Genomic DNA, 26,572 nt, shown 5'->3' on the forward strand with positions numbered 1-26,572 from the left:
GTGCTGTTTCTGGGTCCCCAGCTCCCACTGCGAAGTGTTCTTAGCAAACAGCTTGTTGGGTGAAAGAAGCTGCTGTCTCAGGGTCATTGCAGTGGCCAGGTAAATTGGCTGCGGGGGGAGGGGGGGCCGATCAGGTTATTCGTTCTCACGTTCATTGTATGACAGGTGGAAAAGGGATGGTCTCATTTGCATCTTGCCTAAAACCTGTCCTCAATTTAGAGAAGGGGCTCCAAGAAAATAAAAACTTTCACGATGAGAAAAGGTGATTAAATAATAATAATAATTAATAATGTGGCATCAAAGGGGTACCCGTCGACCACCATTTATACTTACTTCCAATAGTTCTTCCTATAAAATAATTGTGGTTAATAAAGAAGTCACATATTATAGTACAAATTCCAGAAATGTTTGAGGAGCTAGTTTTTGTTTTTAATCATATGGCTTAAAACTGAGTTCTCCTAATAAAATAAGCTTTCTTGCATATCTGTCCATTTTGCTATGTCACCTATTTCTTTTAGATATTTAATGAAGGTTGTAACTGCTGTGAGTTGACTTCATTAGTATACTATAAAGTGCAATGGAAAGGTCATACTGAGTCTTATTTTGGTAAACTGTGCAATCATTCTAGAGCCAACTGAATATTTACTTGTCTCTATCTACTGATGGATTTTGGTTTAGTATTTTGGAATTGTATTCAGACACATATATGTTCCTTTGTATTCAGGAAGTTTTGAGTAGAGGAAAATATGAAATACAACCATGTTAAAATATTGGTGCTTTTATGTCATTGATGCTTTACATCAGATCCATGTTCCGAGGGTCAACACATTTAGTCTTTTAAATGGATAGGTATGTAAAATTGGTTTTTATGCAGAAAATATCCTGTGTTAAGATGGCATATTCAATTAGAAAGAAATTATGGTCAGAGGATAATATGGCATTGGAATGGTCAGTACTTGATTGTATTGGAATAGGTGGCTCGGCTTAAACAGGTTTTTTACATTCATAATTGATGCAACAAGCCCAGAGGTGCTGGGGCTGTGAACTACTAAGCTTTGAGGTGCCAGGGCTAACATGAGCAAGCTCTGGCACAGGTCAAGGAAATGTATGCTAAAAATAATGTACAGGCAGTCCCCGGGTTACGTACAAGATAGGGACTGTAGGTTTGTTCTTAAGTTGAATTTGTATGTAAGTCGGAACTGGTACATATTGTAGGGGAAACTCTAGCCAAACATTTCTCCAGAGCTCAGTTTTATTCTCCCACACCTCACTTCCCTCAGTCCTTTATTCTCAAGCTGAGGTGTCTGCTGAGAAAAGCCGCTCCGCGTCTCCCTGGTCTGCTGGGGGAGGTGCTAGCTTCGTGTCTCCGTGGTCTGCTGGGGGGAAGCAGCTAGTGCGGGGTTGCCTCACCCCGTTTGTAAGTAGGGATCTGATGTAAGTCGGATCCATGTAACCCGGGGACTGCCTGTATCTTCAGTAGTATGAGTGATGAGAGGGGCTTGCAGCCCAAAGTATGCACCTACTAGAGGTTAGATATATATTTAAAATAACCTCCACAATCAAGTAGTGTGAGTGGTAGTATTCTATTTTTAGTGCATTGGCTCTTTGAGCTCTAGCCTAAGTGTGTTTCCTTGAACTGGAATTCAGAGCCTCAGCTGAAATTGAAGATGTACTCTCAAAGGCTCAGCCTTTTGTACAGACCTGCCCATGGGGGTCCTGTGGGAGCATAGGCAGCAACTGCCCCAGGGCCCAGATATTCAAAGGGGCCTGGGGCCTCAGACTGCTGCTACTGCAGTTGTGGAGGCAAACGGAACCTCCGGTTCTTTAAATTGCTATCAGAGCCCCAAGCTGCATGCTCTAGATGGCACTGAGGAGTGGTGTAGTCACTGTCTGGGCCTGCCCTGTCTTCCCAAAGCTCTTCCCCTTCAAGGGCTATGTCTACACTGGTGGGTTATTGCGCAAGAATAGCGGTTCTTCCCGAAAGCATCCACACTGCCCACCCGCTCTTGCGCAAGAAGATTTACAGTAGGGCATGGTAAGAGCGGGCTTCTTGCGCAAGAGCTAAGCTCTTTTTTAACAGGTGTAAGCTGTCTTGTGCAGGAACTCTTGCACAAGAGGGCAGTGTGGACACTCCACATGGATTTCTTGCACAAGAAATCCTTATGGCTAAAATGGCCATCAGAGCTTTCTTGCGCAAGAGAGCATCCACACTGCCATGGATGCTCTTGCTCAAAAGCACAGCTTGCACATGACAGTGTGGACATTTTCTTGTGCAAGAGTTCTTGTGCAAGAAGCCGCCAGTGTAGACATAGCCTAGGAGTGTGGAGCTGCCCCCTCACCTTGCCCAGGGGCCCAGTGAGAATGTCATCTAGCCTGGTTTTGTATCAGTCAGCCTCTGTGATTGATGTTTGAAGCTCCCCTTCCACTTTGATTTGATTGCTGGAAAAGGGAAACTTTTCTGTGCTTCAAGGGTGTGTCTGCTACTCTCTTCTTCTCAACAGCCTTTTTCTTTTCATTTCCTTGAGGGATGTATTTCTTCAATTGTGGATTACTCCATTGTCTGCCTTTCTTGCTGTTCAGCTTTCCCAACCAGCATCAGAATAAAACTGTCAGGTTTTCTTTTACTCAAGAGTAGTAGCAACAAAACTAGTCTTGTGGCTTTCACAGTTCTGTTGCTTAGAAAAGCCCTGGGCAATTGCAGAGACACTGGTGCTGTCTGGATTCAGAATGACAGTGCTACACCTATGTATTTTAGGGATCTTGTCTATTTGATCAAGAACACCTAAATGGTAAAAGCTAGGACCACCAAGTTTGGTATGTAGCATTCTCTTACCTTAAAGCAGTATAAGGCTTTCATTGTGCTAGAAAAACAGTATGTGCCTGAAATGGCATTGCTTCTCATAAAAACAAACAGAAAAGAGACTGAATCTCCAAATCAAGTACAGTTCTCAAAACTGACATAACTGAGTGACTGTTGTAAGAGACAGAACCAAAAGGAGCCAAAATAGGATGAACCTGGAATAGGATTCTTTCTTAATAAGCCTTATATAAAAGAGATAAAATGGAGAAATTTGGAAATAGTGCTCTGTTTTGGCACTACCAGGCAGTGCCAGGTAAATCAGCTAGTAAGTTCATATTTGTAAACAGACAGGGAAAATCTACTCACTAGTAGCAAGTAGTAATCTTTTCTGAGTAAATGCTGCTGAAGTTTACATAATTTAATCTTTGATTTTGGGGAAAAACATATTCCAACCTTGGTGGTTGTCAAGACAATGTTCAGAACATGAATAGTGGAAACCAGTAGTGGGCAACCTGCAGCCCAAGGGCCACATTTGGGCCATCAGGGTTCTGTGTGTGACCCACAAGACATTTTGTTTACCATTGCTCACACACACAGTTGCCAGGTTCCACTGATTTCTATTCCAGTCATATTTTTTGTGTGTGTTGGTACTACTGAAGTGTCATGCACATAAAGAAAGAGAGATCTCTCTTGATCTCTCAATCTCTCTCAATCTCTTGCTCCCTCTCGCACTCACTCGCTCAACTGCTCGCGCGCTCTTTCTCTCTCTCTAATATATATACATAAACATTTTTCCAGTGGGACGCTAAAGTGACATGATCAAGTCACAGTGTCCAGAGGCTAGGGGCTAGGCATGGGCGGGTAAAGCCCTGCCCTTTCCACCCCATCCCTGGAGTCAAGCTCCACTGCTAGTCAGCCTAGCCCTCTTTGGCGGCCACATGGCGAGCCGGGAGAGGAGGTTTAGGCTGGGGTAGATGGGGGGGGGGGTGGAGGGAGAAAGAGCCTTGGATGGCAGTCGAAGGACGGGGGGAGGGAGACAGGGCCCAGGCTGGCGTGGTAGGTGGGAGGGAGAGGGGCCTGGTCTGGCACGACTGCTGTCTGGCCCTCCCTGATGGCCAGGTGGAGAGCCAGGGCTGCCTACCCCCTGTGGATAGGCGGGGTGTGTGTGTGTGGGGGGGGGGGAGTTGGTGAGTGTAGCGAGCAGGGGGCACAGCCCTCTAGTTCTTCTTTAGGATATGGAATCCACAGAGCTTGCCTTACAAGTGCAAATGTGACACAGCTGTTTCTATTGGTGCCTTTTTTTTTTTCCTCCTTGACCATCCAGACTGCTGTTGTAAACTATGATATATGCTGGCTGTATCTTAAGCAATGCAACTGGAAGGGTAGGTGCCTGGAAAAATGGAACCATTCTAGTACCAGATTCTATAATTAACCAGTAAACACATGCCATGTCATAAATACATATTATTCTACATAGAAGAAATGTATATAAAAATGCAAGACTAGGTAGTACATAGTGTTCTAAAGATATAGCTGTTTTGTTTTGAAGGCAAATGGCATGCTCAATCATTTACAGTAATATGAATTTGCCTGCCTGTTCATTAGCTGCCAATCTTAGTTAAAATTGAGATTACATATAGTAAGCATATATTAAATACTTTAGCTAATATTAATTCACTATCTTTCAGCCTTAAAGATAGGCATCATAACATTTTGTTATGTGCTGGTTTTGGCTTAGTTTATGGCAAAATATATATTTAATTATCCTGTCACAATGGATTTTTAGGGTTGCTCAGCTGATGGTGGGTCTATTCTCAATTCTCATTGAGCTCTGTGGTGAGGTATCAGAACTGAACTATTGTACGTATACTGGCTGCTTTTACCAAGTGTCTTGGGTATTATTCCATTAATCAATCTATGCACATAAGGTATTAACTTCAATAGGAGTTAATCCCATTTCACCAAAAAATAAATCCTTGTTTGCTGTTGTTTTCCTAGTTATGTTCACAATTTGTGTTTGAAGTGTCAGATCTCATTTTGGCATGTCACTAAAAAAAAAAAAAAAAAGGGCCCAAATATGGAATATTAATTTTCAGATGTTTTTAGCATTTTCCTGACATCGTGTATAAATTATAATGTAATTGCTCTGTGGCTGGATCTCAGTTGCTCTTGCTGGTTTTCTCTCTCTCTCTCTCTCTCTCTCTCTCTCTCTCTCTCTCTCTTTTTGGATGATCCTTTTAAAATAGACTAAATGATTGAGCTGACCAAAAAATAAATTATAAAAATATTTGACTATGATTAGTTTTATCAGTGGCTGATTTGGTTCTTTGACCATGTGACGGCACTCACTTCATGAAAACTGTCCCCTTTGGCTAAGTGTCTGTGCCTGCACTTTCTGCTATAGCAGCTCTCCTGTGACCCAGCCAAGTCTGCACCTCTTGAGCTCCAAAGAGGAACTGCCTCATTCTGGCCCAGCAGCTTCTTTTTAACTGGCTTGCTGGGCCCTGATTGGTTTCTTCCTTTGTGCTCCTCTAGTTTGCCTGGAGGACTTCTCTATGGTTTGCTGGGGTGAGGTGTGGGAAGACCACAAGCCTCCAGCAGGGGTGTTTGGGGCCTTGTCCACTCCATCACAGACCATGTGTATATTAGTTGAACTGTAGTGGCACTTGTGACACTGTAGTTATATTGGCATGACCTTATTGTGAAGACACATCTTACAGTGATGGGAAAGGTTTTCTGTCACTGTAGGAACACTACCTCGTGAGTTTGATGGAAGCATTCTTCAGTTGATTTAGTTGTGTCTACATTGGGTGTTAGGTCAGCGTAAGTATGGCAGTCAGGGATGTAGATTTTTCACGACCCTGACTAGGGATTTGAAAGATTAACCGGTAACCAGTATGAACTGGAGCAACTCCCTTGCTGCAATGGCCAGCGGGCTGCTCCAGCCCTGTAGGTGGCCCGCTGCGTGCTGCTCTTGTCCAGAGTGGCCCCTGTCCATGGCGGTCCTTGATGTCCCTCAGGCAGGGGCTGCTATGGCAGGGACTGAGACCCGGGAGCCAGCAGCAGTCCCAGTGTGGTGTTGGGAGTAGGAGCCCCAGAGGCTGGAGCAGTCCCCAAATCAGATCCCGCTTAGTTGGTTAACCAGTTAAACAGCAGGTTTACCTAATGTTTAACTGGTTAACTGATTAATCGCGATTTTACATGCCTAACACTGAGTACTGTAGCTATGTAGGTATAGCCCCAACCTTCATAAATAAAAAAAAAATCTGACAAAAAAGAAGACAGGCGAGATGAAAGGATGGATTAACAAAAAGTAAAAAGAGAATGAAGGATTAATTGTAAGTAGTCTGCTGGAATGAGCATAAATAGAAAATTTGCATTTATTTTCACTTGGGTCAATTTAAAGACAACAAAAAGAAAATCTGTTTTGATTTGTCTTCTCAGCCTTCCCCATCGAACAAAACAACAAATAGGAAAATACTACTTTTCTACTGTTCAAAAATGATTTTTCTGTCTTTCCAATATTACTAAATGCTTGATGGAAAAGGTCTGTGACTTGTCTGAGCTACAATACTGTATGTTCTGGTAATGCTCAAAGTACTCACTTTCCATGGTAACCAGTTGCTAATCAAAGAGCTGTCCAGGCTGACCAGTTCAGTGCTGTATAAAATCTAGGAAGGCATAGCTCAAGGGAGCTCAATGTCTCACTCTCTTAAGAACTTGGGCCTTGACAACAATATGGGTACGTCTAGACTACAGGATTTTGTCAACAGAAGTTTTGTTGACAGATACTGTCGACAAAACTTCTGTCGACAAAGAGCGTCTAGACTACATCCAGTTCTGTCGACAAAGCAAGCCACTTTGTCGACATAACAGTGTGGACGCAAAGGACAGTGTAGATGCAATAATGCCTTCTATCGACAGAACTCTGTCAACAAAAGGCGTTATTCCTTGTAGAATGAGGTTTACATACGTCTACAAAACTGCTGAGTTTTGTTGATGTTCTGTCGACATAACTCAAAGGCAGTGTGGACGCAGGTATAGTTTTGTCAACAAAAGTCCACTTTTGTTGACAAAACCCTGTAGTCTAGACGCACCCTATGAGATAAGGTTGAAATTATTAAGGTCAGTTTTTTTACATCTGATTTTGTAAAGTCAAAGGTGCATGTCCTCACTGTGCGCAAGAATTTGACGCAGCTCCAAGTAGTGCATTCCCAGTAGGATGGCTACCAACATTCCCTCTAAGCTTCGTGGCATCATAGCTCCAAAGCTGCTTAATCAGCCCTGCCCTGTCAGGGAGCTCTATGTGCGGAGCCCTGAGACCCTGACTTGGCAGGGCTGATTAAGCATCTGCAGGGCTTTGATGCTGCACAGCTTACAAGGAAAGTTGGTGGTTACCATCAACGTTGAGAGTGATGCATTATGGATAGTTATCCCACAATTCCTGTGCCACTTTGCATTCTGTGATAAGTTCGCACTGCATGCTGGGTTCAAAACAGTGTAGCGGGTGGTTCTGGCTACATGTCAGCATCCCATAATGCACTTGTCTACTCCCATGCCTTCCCCCCGCCCCCCCCCCCACCGATTGTAAGCAATAGCAAAAAGGTTTTTTGTGCCCTTTTGCCTCTGGTTATCCACACAGATGCTATAAGCATGGAACTAAGGATGTTAAATTGTGGTTATCTGGTTAATCATGTAGTCAATACAAATTGTATTGACTACACAATTAGTTGATAAGGACCACTCTACAGAGCCGCAGCGGGGGTAGCTCGAGGAGCTGGCTCGAGACAAAACTGGGCAGTCCTGGGTCATGCAGGTTCTGGGAGCCACAAGAGCTATGGCTCTGCATACCAGGCTCTTACTATATTTAAAATGCAGAGGCGCAGTGTCCCGGACCAGCATGATCCGGGACTGCTTGTTCCCAGTTTACGCATAGTCCAGCAGCCCCTGTTTGCGGCAGCCGGCCCTGTCTGCTGTGAACAGGGGCTGCTGCGGGTTGCTCCGGCATCAGCCCCTGTTTGCGGCAGCCAGAGCAGGTTGTGGACAGAGGCTGCTGCTGGAGGAGCTCTTACGTGCAGCCAGCCTGGGCCGCTGTGAACAGAGGTTGCTTGGTGACAGCAGCTCCAGATCCTGTGTGCGGGGGGGGGGGGAAGGGCAGGCAGCATCACAGAAATGGTGCTGGAGGGAACTGGCTTTTAAGCCGGCTTCCCCCAGCACCAGCTCCTGTTGCCTCCCTTGCTTCCTCTCAGAGAGGCAGCACAGGGTGGGAGAAAAGAGTAGTTGATACTCCATTCAGTTCCCAATAAGCTGATGCTTCTTGGGAAGTTGACATCTTACTAATATCCTTACATGGAATCTACTGTCAATCCCGTTGAGCATCAAAGCATTATGGCAATCATATTAATCATGTTAAAAAGTCTCAGAGGGGTATGAGGAGTACAGCTAGTTCGGATTAGGCTTCCTAATCCGAACTAGCTACTCCGTGCCGCATGTAGCCACGCGGCACGGGGTTCGAACTAGCCGGGATTTAAAAATGGCGGTGCCCAGCTTATGCAAATGAAGCCCAGGAAATTCAAATCCCGGGCTTCATTTGCAAGTGCGGTATGCCTACATTACCCCGCTAGTTCGAATTAGCGGGGTAGTGTAGACATACCCTCAGAGACTAATCGGATAGTCAGCACACTAGTCAACTAGTCTATCAGAAAGAGGCAGCAGGGGTGGGAGGAGAATAGGGGGTGCTGCGGGAAGCCAGCTTAAAAGCCAGTTCTTCCCAGCTCCAGCTCCATGGGAGGGGGCAGGGACACAGTGGTGGTGTACCACCTTTGAAATGTACAAAAGCCCCAGCAGGGGCTCTCGAGTATTTCAAAGATTGCAATACCTCATGTAGCCTGGAGCCAGAGGGAAGTCTCCTGCTGACTCTGGGTTCCATGTGGCACTTATGCTTTGAAATGTACAAGAGTCCCAGCAGGGGGAAATGTACAATAGTCCCCACGGGCATGGCTGGCAGCCAGTGTGCTACCAGCCCCACTCCCAGGGAGTCCCCTGCCACCTTGTGGTGTTGCCTCTGTATCAGAGGAAGTAGTGTGGGGTGGCAGCAGTCTCTGTCCAAGGGGGGCCCAGCTGCATGCAGACAGAGGCTATGCTGGCATCCCATGGATAAACCTCTCTCTATGGAGGGTACAAGCTCCCTGTTAACATAGGCTGCGTTGGCATCCTACGGAGCAGCCTCTGTCTGCAGCAAGCCCAAACCGCCATGGACAGAGGCTGCTCTGTGGCAGCCTCCCTTGCACCCCACCATCCCCCCGCACTGCTGCCTCTGATAAGGGATAAGGGCTTTGCCAAAAAAGGAGGCTTTTCTGCCATTTGGTCCCATCCGGACTGGCCAGATGGTGGAAAAACCTCTTCCGGAAAAACGATCGGAAAAAGCTATGCACATTTCGGAGCACAATTTGTGTAGCTTTTTCTGCTCCCCCGCCCCCTTCGGCGAAAACCCTATAGTGTAGACCTAGCCAAACTGACCAAACAACCCCACTACACTGCCATGCAGTTAAGCAATGGACAAAAACTTCTTTGGGGAGAAAGGTTGAATATATCATTTGATGAGGTAATCTGGAAAGCAGCAACTTGGTCTACATCATGTATGTTTTGAAACTAATATGGAGTAAGCTAAAGCTGGTGGATATTGCATTGTAGAATTTCTTTTGAGAAGGAGGTATTTCTGCTGGTCCAAGGCTGGCAGAGGTGATTCTTTTTTTGCCTTATGCATCAGCTCTACCATGGTTTTCAGTAGAACTCAACTGCCTAGTATAAAGGAAACAGAAGGGGCGGGGGGGAAGAAGGGGAATGTGTGGTCATGACAGAACTCTAGTACACCCAGTACTCACCTGATGGAAGGTCCTTGATGAACCTCAGCTGAGTAGTTGCAATTAACTCTATTGTTGTGGGGCTCTCTGATTTTTGGAAGTCAACTCCAGTATTGCCTAAGGCTGCAGTTATCTCTCTGTCAATCCCCTTCCTCCACTGTGCCTGAGATCGAGCTGCCAAACTTCAACAGATGTAGCCTTTGATAGGAGAGTTCTACCACAAGTAGTGCGTCACAGTAACTTTCTATGTTGCTCTGAGGATTACAAAAACCAGAAATAGATGTAATAAAACAGACAGTATTTAGTTAATCCCATATACCAGGAATGATGCTTGCTTTTATGAGCATTCACGTTATAGACTTTTGGACATGCAAAGGAACTGGAGGACAAAATGTTTATTCTCATCTGTGAATTTCCTTTAAGAAGGAAGTTTTAGACTTTTGGGCCTAGTCTTTACTAGACCAGGCAGGTTGGCTTAAGGTATGCAATTTAAGATTGGCTTAAGGTGCGCAACTAGACCAGGCAGGTTATCTTAAGGTAGGCATACTTTAAGCTGAACTGTGGGGTATCACATAGCAGGAGGCCAAAGGGAGCAAATGCTTCTGTTAGCTTCCCTTACTACTTACAGAAGGAGGAGTACTGGACGCCACCGGTGACTGCCCTCAGAGTTTGATTTACAGGTCTATACCAGACCACTATACCAGACCCACTAAATTGTATGCTAGAGCATTGATCTCCAGAGCCTCGATCTTGCACTAAGATTTGATGTACCCTTGGTGTCCAGCATTCTGACTCACTCAGGGAGAATTATGTTAATAATTAGATTAGTTACTTAAGGTCTCTATGACTTGATCAAAGGGGCTCTTTTGTAAATGTTCTCAGATTGAAGGAAATAAATAGTATTGAAAACAAAGTTGAGTGTATTGAAGCTATGGCTGCATTTTATTTTGGTTCCATCTCACAAACCCTACCCAAGTTCCAGTGCGTGTGAGCAGTCTGATCGGCCTTCAAGTTCCTTTGAGGAAAGAGATACAGATTGCTGGACATGAAGCATATAAACAAAATTTTGGAATTCCCATTTTAGCTTCTGTTTTGGAATTTCCCATAGATCATTAATTCTACTTCTAGAGGAAGCTCTAGTAGACTTCCTGTGTCTTCAAAGTTTGAAATGTGAACTACATTTTTGCCCTAATTACGATGGTGCAAAAAATGCAATCAGGATTGGGATTTTATTGCATTGGGCGCTGTACAGACTTAGGGTACGTCTAGACTACATGCCTCTGTCGCCAGAGGCATGTAGATTAGGCTACCAGACATAGGAAAATGAAACGGCGATTATTTAAATCGCCGCTTCATGTTCCTATGTCTGGTAGCCTAATCTACATGCCTCTGGTGACAGAGGCATGTAGTCTAGACGTACCCTTAGAAAAAAGACTAACGGATGAAAGCAGAAAATAAGAATATAACATGCCACCAAGTGATATGGTAAACATTTGAGTCAGCTCTGTTGGTCATATAGATTAATAGACTTTTCTTTTTAATAATGATGGTTATAAGGTAGTAGGAAAAGGGAAAGTGGTGTAGTTAGTTTTCTGCTTGTCATGATCATCATGCTTGGTTTTATAGGCATCATAGAAGAGGTGAGAAGTGGGAATATTGGTGGAATGAAAGCAGAGGTCAGGGTCATGAGAGGTTACTAGATAATTTAGCCTCTCTCTAAGAAACTATTAAGAACCTTTAAATGTAAAAACAGTTTTGTGTTTGATGTGAAGGTGAAAGGGGAGCCCGTGAAAAGACTTGAAAAATGAGTGGTTGTGGTCAGAGTGATGAGCAATAATTATTTAGCAACAGCATTGTGAATAAAGCAGTGGAGAGCAAGGTTGCTGTCAGAAAAGAGATGGTGGCAACAAGGCATGAAATGCTGAGCCTCAGGCTTAGATGATCATTTTGGCTGTTGGGGTATGTCTACACTGCATGCTTATTTTGAAATAAGCTATTTCGGAATAAAAACTTCAAAATAGCTTATTTTGAAATAGCACATCCACACTACAAATGCCCATCAAAATAGTGCTGGGACCACATTGTCATGGAGCAGTGGGACAAACAGCAGTGGCTCCAGAATGCAAAAGGACACCTTCTTGGAGCTGTGAATGGCTTGCCCCTGCCCTCAGGTGATGAGACACCCACATGAGACCTGCCATCTCCCTCTAGAAGCAAGTCGCCATTGCCCTCTGGAAGCTCACCACGCTGGACAGCTACTACTCTGTTGGGAACCAGTTTGGTGTAGGGAGATCGACTGTTGGGGCTGTAGTCATGGAGGTATGGTGTTCTTGTGGTATTGTCCTAGAAGGGTGGTGAACTGCTGGAATGGGGTTCCTTAGGAAAGGAGGGGGTAGTGTTGGAGGCTCCCTCCCTGGAAGGTTTTTCAATCCCGCTTTCACAAACCCCTGACAGGGGCTAGGGCAAGTTGGGAGTTGCTCCTGGTGTGTGTCGGGGCGAGGGGGGGGGGGGGCGGGCTCGGGCTTAGGCTCAGGGACCTCCCAAGGGCCCTGGCAACCCTGTGATTCCATTTGTCTCCTCCTACAGGTGGTGAGGGCTATCAGCAATATCCTGCTGCACAGGGTTGTCATCCTGGGTGATGTGGACTCCATCATCGCCGGTTTTGCTGCCATGGACTTCCCCAAATGTGGAGGGGCCATTGACGGCATCCATATCCCTATCTGGGCCCATGACCACTGGGCCTCCAAATATATCAACCAGAAGGGGTACTTTTCTATGGTCCTGCACGTTCTCATGGATCACCGAGGCCGGTTCACCAACATTAATGTCAGGTGGTTGGAGAAGACACATGATGCCCATATCTTTAGGAACTTCGGCCTCTTCCAGAAGGTGCACGCTGGCACTTTTCCCCTGACTGCACCATCAGGTTGGGGAAGTGGACATGCCCATGTGCATTGTGGGGGACGCTGCCTACCCTTTGCTCCCCTAGCTGATGAAGCCCTACATGGGACGCCTGGACCAAAGCAAGGAAAGTTTCAACGACAGGCTCAGCAGGGCCTACATTGTTGTGGAGGGTGCCTTTGGCCATTTGAAAGGAGGGTTACACTGCCTCCTCACCCACCTGAGCCTCAGTGAGCAGAATGTTCCCCAGGTGGTAGCGGCCTGCTGTGTCCTGCACAATATATGTGAAAATAAGGGGAAGATGTTCCTGTCAGGGTGGGGGACAGAGGCTGAGCAGTTGGCCAGGGCCTTTGAACAGCCCTCACGGCTGCCATCTGGTAGGCCTATCAGGGGGCTGTGCACATCTGATAGACCCTGAGGGAGAGTTTCAGACAAGGACTGCAATGACACTCTTCCCTGGGCCTCCCCACAAGGGGCCAGTGGATTGTCCCTCTGTGGCTTTACTCTCATTCATAGAATCATAGGGCTGGAAGAGACCTCAGGAGGTCATCGAATCCAGCCCCCAATTCCCCTCCCTTCCCCTGCCCTTCCCTTCCTCATTGATAAAATAAACCAGACCTTTTGTTTTGGAACAAGAAACTCTATTTTTTGTTTAATTGGGGTAATTGTAACTGGGGAGGGACTGGGGAAAGAATCTGCAAGGGGGAAGAACAGGGAAGAGAGGCTCAGGGATGGGGCTGGGAGTGGCGCCTGCCTCAGGTGGTCCCACTGCCTCATGTGTGGGGTCCTTGGTGGCCATGGGAGCGGGAAGCTAGGGGGAGAAGCGAAAGAGGCAGAAGCTGAGCAGGAGTGACAGCAGGAGCAGACACCAGGCAGTTGACGGCAGCAGTGTAAGTTGCACACGTGGTCCTGGCATGCTGAAACAGTTCCTGCCAGGTGGTGCGGCGCAGCTCCAGGTACACCTCCAGTCTGCAGTCCTGCTGCTCTAGAGATAGCTGCAGCGCACTCAGGCAGGCAGTGAGCTCTCACTGCAGGTCTTCTTGGAGTCACCTTCTGCGGATCACATGGAGTCTGGAGGTTGGCGCAGGAGGTGTGACTCACATCTCACTCATAGCTGGTCCAGCTGTGAAGAAAAGTGAGAAGAGTAGACATCCCAGGAAACAGGGTGCCTGAAGCCCAGCCTTCCTCTCTAAGTCAACACCTAAAGGCTTCACATCAGACAAAGGCTATGTGCTTGGAGCAAGGACATCTGTGGCTTAGACAGCAGGCCCTTTCCTACAGGGGCATGGACGTCCCAGAGGGAGCCTTGCTACTGCCATGTCCTTGAGAGAAGCAGGCATGGGAAGGTGCCTGTGCACGGGAGGGAGGCGATGGGGTGGCTTGCCTTCCCTTCATGCCATGCACACATCAGGTCTGGCAGTGGCAATGTCCCACTGGGAGAGGACTTGAACCCCTGCCCTTGGGAGGTGGGGGTGAGAGGAGGTGTGTGTGAGCGGCGACACTGCTTGCTGGGAAGGGTACTGCTCGGGGCCCTTCCACTTCCTCCTCCTCACCCTCCCGGCAGGCTCTTCTGGCAGGGGACCAGTGTCCTCTAACTCACCATGCTTGCCCAGGAACGCCTGCTGCGGTGGTAGTGCAGGCATGCCCCTGTGCCATGTGTGGCATTGCTATGTCCATGACCCCATCCTCTCTAGTTGTGGATTGTGGTTGGAAGGTGTCCCACCATGGGGTTTGAAGTAAGGCAGGCCTCTCCAGAACCCCTGTGAGCAGGAACACAAGGTTTCTGAGTGGCTTGCTCATTATGACTTTCTGCTCCGGACTGGGGCTCCACATGCACAGGCTGCTGTGCAATCCCCAGGCCAAGAAGGCTGAGTGAGGAATGCGCAACCCACCACCTCCCCCAGCATGTGTGCAGGGAAAGTAATGGAACTCACCTAATGGTCCTTCTTGGCCTTGTCCGAGCCCTGGGTGACATCCTAGGAGGGGAGTACTGGCTCCATGGACTGGCTGACCTGGCTAGTGGGCATGGTGCCTGTGCTGGCCATCTCCTCCTCGTCATTGTCTTTGTCGTTCTCCTCCACAGCTACGCCCTGTGGGAGGCTGATGACAGGTATAGCCACGCCAGAGTTGATGAGGGGAGAGGAGGTGACCTGCCCTCCTCCCAGAATGCCATCAAGCTGGGTGAAGAAGCTGACGGTCTGAGGTGCCCCTCCCGATTGGGAACTTTTCCCTTGGCCTTTGCATAGGCCTGGAGGAGTTCCTTTATTTTCATTCATACCTGGTATAGAGTGTATCTGTGCCACCTCTGGACCAGGCGGTTGGCCATGTTGCCGTAGATATCCGCAATTCACCATCTGACGCAGAGATCCTGAATGTTGGAGTGTTCCCCCAAGATCTCGATGAGACCCAGGATCTCCGTGTCAGTCCACAAGGGTGCCCTCCTCTTTTGGCCCCAGGCAGGGGATTGGATGGGGTTGCTTGTTCCCTTGCCACCATACAGGGCTTGGAGGGAGCACGGGGATTGGCTATAGTAGTAGCGATAGTTGTCCGGGATCTGCTGTGTGGTACATTGTGAGTTGGCCCTGTTGTGTGCCACAAGCCCTTTCCTCTGTGGCTGCACCTTTAAGGGCTGCTGAAGGGGAACTATAGAGTTGTGATAAGTGTGTACAGAGTGGCCACCAGAGCACCTGTGGGAAGTCCTGGAGGCCACTTATTTTGAAATAACTCCAGCTGCTCTGTCTATATACACCCTATTTCAAAATAACTATTTTGAAATAGGTTCTATTTCTTGTAAAATGAGGGCTACAGAATGTGGAATAAATAATTTTGAAATAGTGGGCTTTCTGTGTAGATGCTCACTTTATTTTGCAATAATGGTAGTATTTTCAAAATAATGCAGCTGTGTAGATATACCCTCAGAGACGTGGATTTTGGAGAGATCGTGTAAGAACAAGTGGCACACTTTAGAAACAGCCTGAATGTATGGATGTTGTGATAGTTCAGAGGATACCCAGGTAATGGGCTTGAATGGGAGGATGGTGATACCCCCTGAAACAAGACTTTGTCTCTTCCTCTATCTTCATGGGCAAGATCTAGATTTTAGTGTTTAGCCAAGATGTGTTTAAGATGACAACTGAAAATCCATGAAGAGATGTCAGAAATGTAGGTTGATATTAGACTTGAATATTAGACTTGTGCACAAGGCACAGGTGGAAAAGAAATTGCTGGGGTTTTGAGCTTAGGGTTTGATAAAGGAAAAGTAGATCAGTTTGGCTAAGAGTTCCTGCAGAGATTGGTACAAAGAAGGAATCCACCTCCCCCTTCCGCCCCATAGGTTGCTCTGTGCCTCTCTTAAGATGATTTTGTGGTAATCTCTGTGCTGTTGTATGATTTTTCTCCCTATCCATTCTTTACCGTCCCATCCAAGAATGAGGAATTTCTAGTGTGTCTGCATTGTGACTGATAATTGTCTACTATGCTCTGTAATCATAGTAATCTTCAGTGTTCCATAGAGATGAATGTTCTATAACAGGGATTGTGCACCCAGCTGTGTGGGTTCCTCAAATCCTGCCCTCAGTGTACAGTTGAACTGCTTTCTGTCTTTTGGCTTCAAGAGTGCCCTTTGCAGGATTTGCCTCTAAAAGATGCATAATATTTCATTCCATGTCCCTAGTCTATTAACACTAAAACTTCTCTCTGCCCCTTCTCCCCCGATCTCTGTCTCTCTCGTTCAATTTTACCCTCAAAATAATATCAGCCTCCTCCCAATTCTGTATAGATTTACTGCACTGGTAGTGAGTACAATAAATCTTTTGTCTGGAGATGAACTGTTTGATTTTTTTCAAGGACTGAATTCATTTTAGCCTAAAATTCTGCTAGATATTTTCCCAAGTTGTGTGTGTCAAACAATTTCTTCAAAATTGGATTTCTAAAGAAAGTATTTTTTAGCTTGCAGCTCATAAATACCTAACATTTAAACCATATTTTTTAAGTGTGTATGGGTTTTTAAATTGGTATGTCTCTGTTTCTGATACAACCAGTTTAAGGGTGCATGATCATAAAAATAATCCATTTGAGGAAAATTGTTTTCTTAAATGTTGATATAGTACATTTTCAACAGTTCCTTTAAGATCAACTGACTCACAGTCACGCTCACTGACTCTATAAAACAATTGTGCTAAGTCACATTATTGTTCTGCTGTGGAGGTGGTTGAGAGAGAAGACGAGGGAGAGAGAAAAATGGCAATTTCTGTATTTTCTTATTTTTAAAAAAAATACTACATCTAGTTGATTCCCAAAGGAAAAAGCTTCTTAAAATAAAAAAAAATTACAAATACCAGGCAACTGTTTAATATTAAACAGCAATGACAAGTATTCTGAAGGCAATGTGGTTAATAAACATTTTGTCCATGGGGAGAGAATTCCATGTTGTTCTTTCCTATTGTGATTCCATGGTTTACCTGTACATAAAACACGAACATTTTAAAATAGGTTTAAGATTAATTCTTTTTATTTAAAACAAAATGGGTTGAGGTAGAATCATGGTACATTAGTAATACCCTTGAAAGTTGAACTAAGTGCATGTTTCAGGAATACACATTAGAAAAAGGGGAAGATGCTCATGTGCATTCCAATATAGGTGTGTGCGCGCAGCGTGCATGCACTGTCGGAAGCTTTTCCCTTAGGGCCAGCAGGGAGCCCCCTGGAGTGGTGCCGGTATACGGGCCCATATATACCCCTTCTGGCCCCCTCACCCACTCAGTTCCTTCTTACCACAGTGAAGGTTGTTGGAACAACCCTCAGCTCCTCAACGTGATCGTTGTCTTCATTGTTCTTCTTCATTCTTTAGTTAATCTTCAGCTAAGTGTCTGCAATTTAATTTAAAGTCTTTTTTGTTGTTTTCTGTTGATTGCTCCCTGCCGTGGCGTGCCATGTGCCTACAGCAGGGCATGCCTGGCCCGCAAAGCTTTAAGCCCTGCAAAAAGTGCAGTAGGCCTATGCCGTGCGGTGACCCGTGTCTGGGAGAAGCACACCCTACAGAAGCCTTTAAAATCTGTAAGGCCTTCAAGCCCAGGACGAAACGCGATAGGGAGTCACACCTTAAGATCCTCCTCATGGAAGCGGCTCTCCAACCGGCACTGGCACCGGACTCGGCACCAGCCTCCCGGAGCGCACTGGACTTGGTGCACGACAGTTCCGCACACTGTGCCTCTCTGGCACCACAGGGGCCGCGGCACCACTCTCAATCGCCCGTGCCTCAGAAGAAGAGGTGGCCTAACAGGGATCGGTCCCCGCCTAGGCACGCACCCTCCGTGCGCCCTCCAGTGGGGCACATGGCGCCGACGAGCCCAGACCTTTTACGTTGAGCGGGCCTGCCTCCCAGCAAGGGGACATCAGCCCTCTGGAGGACTTCCCAGAGCCATCCGTACCGGAGGCCTTGGAGGCAGCGAAGGTTCTAATTGAGTCCCCCCTCCTCCTCCGACTCTGGCCCCCTCTAAGCGGCACCGGGACACTCAGCACTAATTGCCTTCTGGGGCAACCAAAGACATGGTACGTGAGGGCAGACATCACCCGGCACCGACATCCCTGGTACCGTCGAAAGACATGGCACTGGACTCAGTGCAGCAACATTGCCCAGCACCGTCACCGCGCAGGGGCCCATCGGCACCTACCTCCGTGTGGGACTCCCATGCAGCAATGCCTCCTCCGCCGCCTCAGCACCGCGGCAAGCCGGAGCCCATGTCTTGGCGCATCGCAACTCCTTCGGCACTGCCCTGGTCTGCTTCGGAGTATTCGTCCAACTCCGAGGCGGAATCCGTCCGGTCCTCGAGGGCCTCCACATCTCACTCGCTTTGCTGCTCCCGCTTTCAGCACCGTTCCCAGCACCGTAGTCCTCTGCTCCTGTACCAGCAACAGTAGGCTCAGGCGGTTCTGGTGCCCATGGTGCAATCATGGCCCCCTCAGTCTCTTGGGCAGTGGCCCTTCTGGACTCCCTGGGCTTATCACCAGAGCCAGGGCGCGGAACCCCCCAGACCAGCTTCTGTCTCTTTGGGGCCACGAGTTCCTCCGTCAGCGACACCTCTGGTCAGGTCCCTCACATCAGGATGTTCTCTACCTCTGGTCCAGTTGTCCCCAGGTCCAGGGAGGAGCACGGCTCCGGTGAGCCAACCTCTCCCCTCTTCATCCATGGACATGTTGGACGATCCAGGTTGCGAGGATGCCCCTGTAGGTGAGGACCAAAAGGGGTCATTGTCCTCCTCCCCGGATGATGCATTAGCCAACTCCACCCCGTCTATGCCCACCATGGACTCTAGAGCCCACCAGGACCTTCTCTGGCGCCTGCCCCAAAGTTTGGGGGTTCAAGCGGAGAAGGTTTCCAACAACTCGGATTCTACTGTTGACATTCTGCATGCTGACACCTCCTCTAGAATGGCTCAACCGGTCAACAAAACTATGGCCAAAATCTCCAAAGCCTTGTGGCAAGCCCCCACCTCCATTCCTCTGATGGATAAGCATGCGGAAAGGAGGTATTTTGTCCCCCAAGAGGGTAACGAACATCTCTTCTCTCACCCTCCCCCAGGCTCATTGGTGGTGCAAGCCATTGATCAAAGGGAGAGACAAGGGCAGCCTGCTGCCACCCCTAAGAACAGGGAGGCCAAAAAGTCTGACCTGCTGGGATGGAAGGTCTACACGTCTGGAGGCATCCAATATCGCATTGCCAACCAGCAAGTCCTCTTGTCCTGTTACGCATACAACACCTGGGTGTCCATGCACATGTTTACGGACTTGCTCCCTAGGGACTCCCGCTTGGAGTACAAGGCTCTTCACAAAGAAGGGAGAGCAATCTCCAGAGCGGCTCTCCAAGTGGCTCTCAACATGGCAGACGCCGCAGCTTGAGCAATGGCCACTGGGGTGGTTCTGTGCCGTAGCTCATGTCTCCAGGGATCTGGGGGTGCCACTGGAGCTCTAAAACACCATTCATGACCTCCTGTTCGAGGGCCCCTCGCTTTTTTCGGAGCAGACCTACCAGAGGCTTTATGGTCTCAAGGATACCAGGGTGACGTTAAAGTCCTTGGGCCTGCACACTCCTGCTACCCAGAGGCATACCTTCTCAAATAGGAATGTTCCTAGAATGCCTCCCCAGAGCCCACGACCCGATTTGGTCTGCCGTAGAAGCAGGAGTGGATACAGCAGGAATGACAGGTGCTGGCCATGCCCAGCCCCCAACAATAACCAGGGGCCCCCTAGCAAGCCCTCGGGGCCCCATCAGGAGTTATGACGGGATCCTCGAGGGCATCTTGCCAGTCTTCTTTCTACTTTTCTGGGACCATTTATCACATTTCCTCCAGGCCTGGCGGTCTGTTATGTCAGACCGATAGGTGCTGGAGATAATGGAAAGGGGTTATGTAATCCCTTTCCGCTCGCCCCCTCCTTCCTGACTCCCTACCCTGTCCCTTTTCAGGGACCCCTCTCATGAGGCAGTAAATCATCTCCTAGGGGCAGTGGATCGCATTTCCCCCAAGTTTCGGAACAGGGGATTCTATTCCAGTTACTTTCTGGTTCCAAAGGCGTTCCATTCTGGACCTCAGAGCTCTAAATTCCTTCATCATCAGGACAACATTCAAAATGGTGACTCTGGCATCCGTTATCCCTTCCTTAGCCCCTGGAGACTGGTACGCTGCCCTCAACTTAATTAAAATGTGAAAGTAAGCGTCTTTTATCTCCCGCCATCGAGGGTTCCTACAGTTTACCATGGGCTTGGACCATTACCAATTCATGGCCCTCCCCTTTGTTATTTCTGTGGCCCCTCAGGTCTTCACCAAATGCATATGGCAGTGGTGGCTGCCGAGCTCAGAAAAAGGGGTGTTCAGGTGTTCCCTTACCTAGATGATTGGCTCCTGAGGGGAATGTCAAAGACTCAGGTAAGAGTCCACATCACCACAGCCCGCAAACTCTTCAAAGATTTAGGCCTTCTGTTGAACCTGGACAAATCGACTGATGCCTACCCAGATAATAGTTTGTGGGCGCCACCCTAGATTCCCCAGAGAGCTTCTTTGCCCAGCTCCTGCTTTCTCACGATACAGATACTGGTAAGGGCTCTCCAGAACTTTCCCGTGGCCACTTCCCGGACTTGCATGTGTCTACTGGGCCTCATGGCCACCTGCACTTATGCAGTGCAGCATGCCACACTGTGCATGTGTCCGCTACGGATGTGGCTATTGTAAGTCCACAACCCAGTCATCCAAGCTCCGCCACCCGGACCTGCATTCGCTGCTCCTGACAGCATTGAAACTCCATGGTTAACAGCAAAAGAGCTCCAGTGCTCTGAACGGGTTCAGGAGGTCCTCCTGGGTAGCAGAAAACCCTCTTAACAGGGCTACATATCTGGCTAAGTGGAAGCGGTTTTGCTGTTGGGCTTCCCAGAAGGGGGTGTACCCAAGGTGGGATCCTAGATTACCTGTTGGACCTTAGGCTCCAGCATCTTTCTTCCTCTTCCATCAAGGTTCACCTGGTGGCCATCTCAGCCTTCCACCTAGGGGGCGGGGGGAAAACCCTATTTGCTAATCCAGTGGTCAGCAGGTTCCTGAAAGGGCTGGACAGGCTCTATCCCCATGTCCGCCAGCCTGTTCCCCAGTGGGACCTAAACTTGGTTCTCTCCAAACTTATGGGGGCCCCATTTGAACCGTTAGCGACGTGCTCCCTTCTCCACCTATCTTATAAGGTGGCTCTCCTGGTGGCAATCACTTCCGCCAGGCAGGTATCTGAACTTAGGGGCACTCACATCAGATCCTCTCTACACGGTATTTTTTAAGGATAAGGTTCAGCTCCGCCCTCACCTGGTTTTCCTGCTGAAGGTTGTGTCATCCTTCCACACCTCCCAGGACATCTTCCTGCCATTTTTTACCTTAAACCGCATGCATCTGGGGGAGAACAGGCTTTACACATTCTAGACACCTTTTATTTAGACAGGACCAAACCATTCCGGAAGTCGCCACAACTTTTCGTGTCTATTGCAGTGTGCATGAGGGGCCAACCCGTGTCCACCCAGCAGATAGCCTCTTGGATAACCGCCTGCATCAGGGAGTGCTACACCCTGGCGGGCGTTTCGGCTCTGCTTCTTAGAGCACGCTCCACGAGGGCAGTGGCTGCCTCCACTGCTTTCGTAGCACAGGTTCCCATTCTGGTCATGCAGAGCCGCCACATGGTCCTCTGTCCATACGTTTGCCAACCACTATACACTGTCGCATCAGGCCAGAGGGGACGCTGCCCTGGGTAGGGCGGTCCTCCACTCCTCTCTAGTTTCATTGTCCAGCCTGCTTCCTTAGGTTCCTCTTTGGAGTCACCTATACTGGAATGCATATGAACAATCACTCGAAGAAGAAAGAATGGTTACTTACCTCGTAACTGTGATTTTTTGAGATGTGTTGCTCATGTCCATTCCAAATCCCCACCCACTGCCCTTTATCTGGAATATGCCGGTAAGAAGGAACTGTGTGTGTGTGTGTGGGGGGGGGGGGGGGACAGCAGGGGCTGGTATATATGGGCTGGTATACCAGTGCCACTCCAGGGGGCTCCCTGCTGGCCCTAAGGGTACTGCTGAGGGAAAAACTTCCGATGGTGTGTGAATGCTGTGCGCACACACCTATATTGGAATGGACATGAGCAACACATCTCGAAGAATCAGAGTTACGAGGTAAGTAACCATTCTTTCTTGAAAGACTGACCCATTTTACACAAATTTTATGACTTCTGGGTCCTAGCAAAAATTGCCAATGTGTTTCTCATTTGAATAAAAGTTGAATTTTGAAAGGAGACATGATTGGCACTCATAAGAATAGTTGTGTTTTGCAAAAGGATTAATCAATATCCAAATTATTTGTGCTCTGCTGATTTTTCTTTAAATACTTTCTGCTAGTATGTTTGTTTTCATCCATTTTTTGTTTTTCTTTAAAAAAAAAACTTGTGTAATCTTTGGTACTGTCTGCTGGAGAAAGGATGAGCTGATGAAAAGTTACAGAAAAAAGATTATTTTTGTATTTGCCAGAACTTTATTTTAAAGTGAGTTACTGTAGGGTATTTTCTTTTCTTTTTTAAATTTTGGCAGTGATTCAGTGTGAAAAATGTAGGGCACATTTTTTGACGCTGTGATAGTTTTGCTTCATTAAGGACTGAAAGATAGTCCTCTCCTCTGATTTGTATGAAATTTCTGAGTTCATCAAAATGACAGTGTTGAAACTTCAGGGTAATGTGTTGAGACTATTAAAACTGAATGAAAATGCTGCCATTACTAGGTTCTAATTATCAAGGGATTAGATTTTTTTTGATCTGCCTTTTTAACAGTTCTGTTACAAATACCATTTGGCTTAGTGTGTTTCTAGGGAATACTGCTGATATATGCATACATATGTGGACTTTTATTTAGAACATTTCTTCTAGAATGGGGATTCAGGAGCTGGTATGATTTTTAATTAGCTAGATCAACAGCAGTCAAATATATTTAGAGTATTTCTTTTCCTCCAGAAAACTTTTGACAGAATTGGCCAAGGATAGTATACCTATTGGGAAAGGTGTAATTAGGGATGTGAATGGTTAACTAGTAGTAGGCATCACCAGGGCTGGAGTGCCCCTGCCTGTGGTACAGTGAGCCCGGCCTGTTCTTCTGGATCAGCCCCAGCCTGTGGTGTGGTGTGACAGTGTGGACTAGACTCTACATCACCTGTTGGAACCCAGAGCTCTTGACACAGGGAGAAGAGCAGAAAAGAGTTCCTCCAGGTAGACTAGAGTGTCTGCTTTTCTGGCAGCCAATTAGGGCCCAGCAAGTGGTTATAAAAGAAGCTGCTGGGCCAGGGCCAGGGCCTGGCAATTCCTTACTGGAACTCAACCCAGGCAGACCTAAGGGCTGACTGGGAGGACAACAGCACTTCGGACAGCTCCAAGTAGGAGCTGGACTTCAGACCAGGGCAAAACCCAGGTCCAGTGGCTGGAGACTAGCTGTTAACAAACAGCAACACCTTGCAGAACCCTGGACAGGATCCAGGGAGAACTTGACCACAAAGCCCAAGAGAAAGGGCCGGACAGAGCATCTTCCCAGGGAAATGGCCCAGAGACTGTAACAGCAACAGACTCCATTGATATTAAGCAGACAGCTGCTACTTACTGGGTCCCTGGGCCGGGATCCAGAGGAATAGGTGGGCTTGGGTTCCCCCCAAGTCCTGAGCAGCTACAACAGGGAGTAAGAAGAAGCCTGGTCCCAGGCAACTGACCGAAAGCCTTCTGAGACACCTCCACCCCAACAAACAGTCAGGCAGAGGAATTGCAGACATGTCCTCAGCCACAAGTGGCGGAGGGGAAGGGGAGACTGCTCCAGCCTGGCCACCGCCCCCCCATCTTCATTTAAAAGGTTAACCAGTTAAATGTAATGTTTAACAGATTAACTGATTAAATGATATTTTACATCCCTACGTGAAAAACCGCATAAACCTCCTTTTTATAGGAAGTGCGTTATTTTTGAAAAAGGGTTTTTTCCCCCAGAAAAACCACGTCCAGACTACTTTCGCTTTCTCAAAACCCGCTTTCAAAAAGGTGATTGGAAGAAGGTGTAGTCTAGACGTGCTCTTGGTCTCACCTGATGTGGCCATTTTTATGTTCTTCACTTGCAGCCCCAAAAACTGGCTCCTTTTGGAGTCTTTGAACAGTGAGGAAAGAGGCTGCTATGCAATAGGAGGTCCTCCTTGGTTGTTGATCATGATGCATCTGGAAAACAGTCTTTTTTGGAACGGGAAGTGATTTGTTTGTTTCTTTGTAAGCTTTATTATAGAGTCCAGATCTTCTGATTCTTGGTTCACTGCTTGAAGTAGAAGACCACCTTTTCTGTGTACAGGCCTGAAGATACTGTGAATAGGAACAGGCTGCTGGATAGAAAAGATTTGCTTATTTTTATTCTATGGGAGAAAAAAGGGAGTTTACACATTGATTTTAATTGGAGAAGTACTGATTCTTGGCTTGGCCAATTGCTGCTTATATTGTCCAAATATAATCAGATAAATTCATTTATTCTTGATAGTGGAAGGTATATTTTGTTTTTTGAGGAAGTTTATGGATGGCCAGGTGGCAAACTCATGATCTCTTCCCTAGTGCCCAAGGCCCTACCCCTCATATCCCCCATTGATCCCTCCACTTCCAGAGAAGCCCAGAGCACCCACATTGCGGCACTCGGTGCCAGGTGGCTGGGATGAAGCCTGAGCCCTAGTGTGCCATGTGGCATAATCTCTGTGCCACAGCTGCTATGACATGGTGTGGCCACCATGCTCCAGGAGCTCCTGATGGCACCAGCCGCCCCAAGTCCCTGCCTGAGGTAGGCCTTAGCCAGCCTGGGCCAGCCAAGGCAATGAGCTGGGAACAGCAGGAGAGGACTTTGGCCTCCCCCAGGCCAGAATCCTCTCCTACACCTATATCCCTCTCAGACCCTGCACCCCAATCCTCTGTCCCAAGTCGCAACCCAAACCCCTGCATCCCTACTTCAGGTCACACTCCCCTCCAAGACCCTGCACCCCTTCCTGTAACCCAGTTCGCCGCCCTAGGTCACAATCCCCTTCTTAACCCAAACTCCCTCCCAGATCCTACACTCCAATCCTTTACCCCAAGTTTTCTTGTGCATCCAACCTCCATCCCAGACCCCTGCACCTCCTTCATTAATATAATGAACGACTGCAGCCCTTGACCACTTACCAAATTCTTGGAGTCAAGTATCAGAGGGGTAGCCGTGTTAGTCTGAATCTGCAAAAGCTGCGAGGAGTCTGTGTCACCTTATAGACTAACTGAAGTGTTGGCGCATAAACTTTCGTGGGCAAAGACCCACTTCGTTAGATGCCTGTAGTGGAAATTTCCAGAGGCAGGTATAAATATGCAGGACGGAATCAGGCTGGAGATGACGAGGTGGATCCAATCAGGGAGGATGAGGCCCACTTCTAGTAGCTGATCTGGAGGTGTGAATTCCAAGAGAGGAGAAGCTGCTTTTGTAGTTAGCGAGCTATTCACAGTCTTTGTTTAATCCTGAGTTGATTGTGTCAAACTTGAAGATGAACTGTAGCTCAGCAGTTTCTCCTTGAAGTCTGGTCCTGAAGTTTTTTTGCTGCAGGATGGCTACCTTTAGATCTCCAATTGTGTGTCCAGGGAGATTGAAGTGTTCTCCTACAGGATTTTGTATGTTGCCATTCCTAATATCTGATTTGTGTCCATTGATTCTTTTACGTAGGGACTGTCCAGATTTGCCGATGTATATGGCAGTGGGTCATTGTTGGCACATGATGGCATATATTACGTTAGTAGACGTGCAGGAGAATGAACCAGTGACAGTATGGCTGATCTGGTTAGGTCCTGTGATGGTGTTGCTGGTGTATATATGTGGTCAGAGTTGGCACTGAGGTTTGGTGCATGGATTGGTTCCTGAGTTAGAGTTATTATGGTGCGGTGTGTAGTTGCTGGTGAGAATATGCTTCAGGTTGGCGGGTTGTCTGTGGGTAAGGACTGGCCTGCCTCCCAAGGCCTGTGGAAAAAAAGGGATCATTGTCCAGGATGGGTTGTAGACCCATAGGAAATTTCCACTACATGCATCTGACGAAGTGGGTCTTTGCCCACGAAAGCTTATGCTCCAACACTTCAATTCGAATTAGCGCATCTAGACTTAAAAACTAGTTAGAATTAGCGTTTTGCTAATTCGAACTAGCATGTCCACACTGAGTGGACCCTGAACCGAAGTTAAGGCTGGCCTGAAGCAGTGCCAGCAGGGCATCAGGTTAGGATTTAGAGCGTGGAGCTGCTGTCTCAGGCTAGCCAAGGGCTATGCTTAAAGGGACCCGACCCCCACCCCGGACAGACAGTTCTCAGGGGTTCTCCGCTTGCAAAACAGTCCTGGCTTGGAGTGCCCTGAGTGCCCACACTCGGCACATCACAGCACTCGGACATCAGCCCGGCTGCACTTGCCGCAGGCTGCCATCCGGAGGGGGCG

General features: G+C 47.7%; 1 protein-coding gene across 2 annotated transcripts in view; it reads left to right on the forward strand.

The window, feature by feature from the left end:
* ZC3H12B (zinc finger CCCH-type containing 12B) overlaps positions 1-26,572 on the forward strand; it is a 116,588-nt gene that overhangs the window by 1,256 nt on the left and 88,760 nt on the right. The gene's annotated exons all lie outside the window — the stretch shown is intronic.

This window comes from Pelodiscus sinensis, chromosome 13 (assembly GCF_052426305.1).
Source record: "Pelodiscus sinensis isolate ZL-2025 chromosome 13, ASM5242630v1, whole genome shotgun sequence".
Classification (NCBI taxonomy): Eukaryota; Metazoa; Chordata; order Testudines; family Trionychidae; genus Pelodiscus; species Pelodiscus sinensis.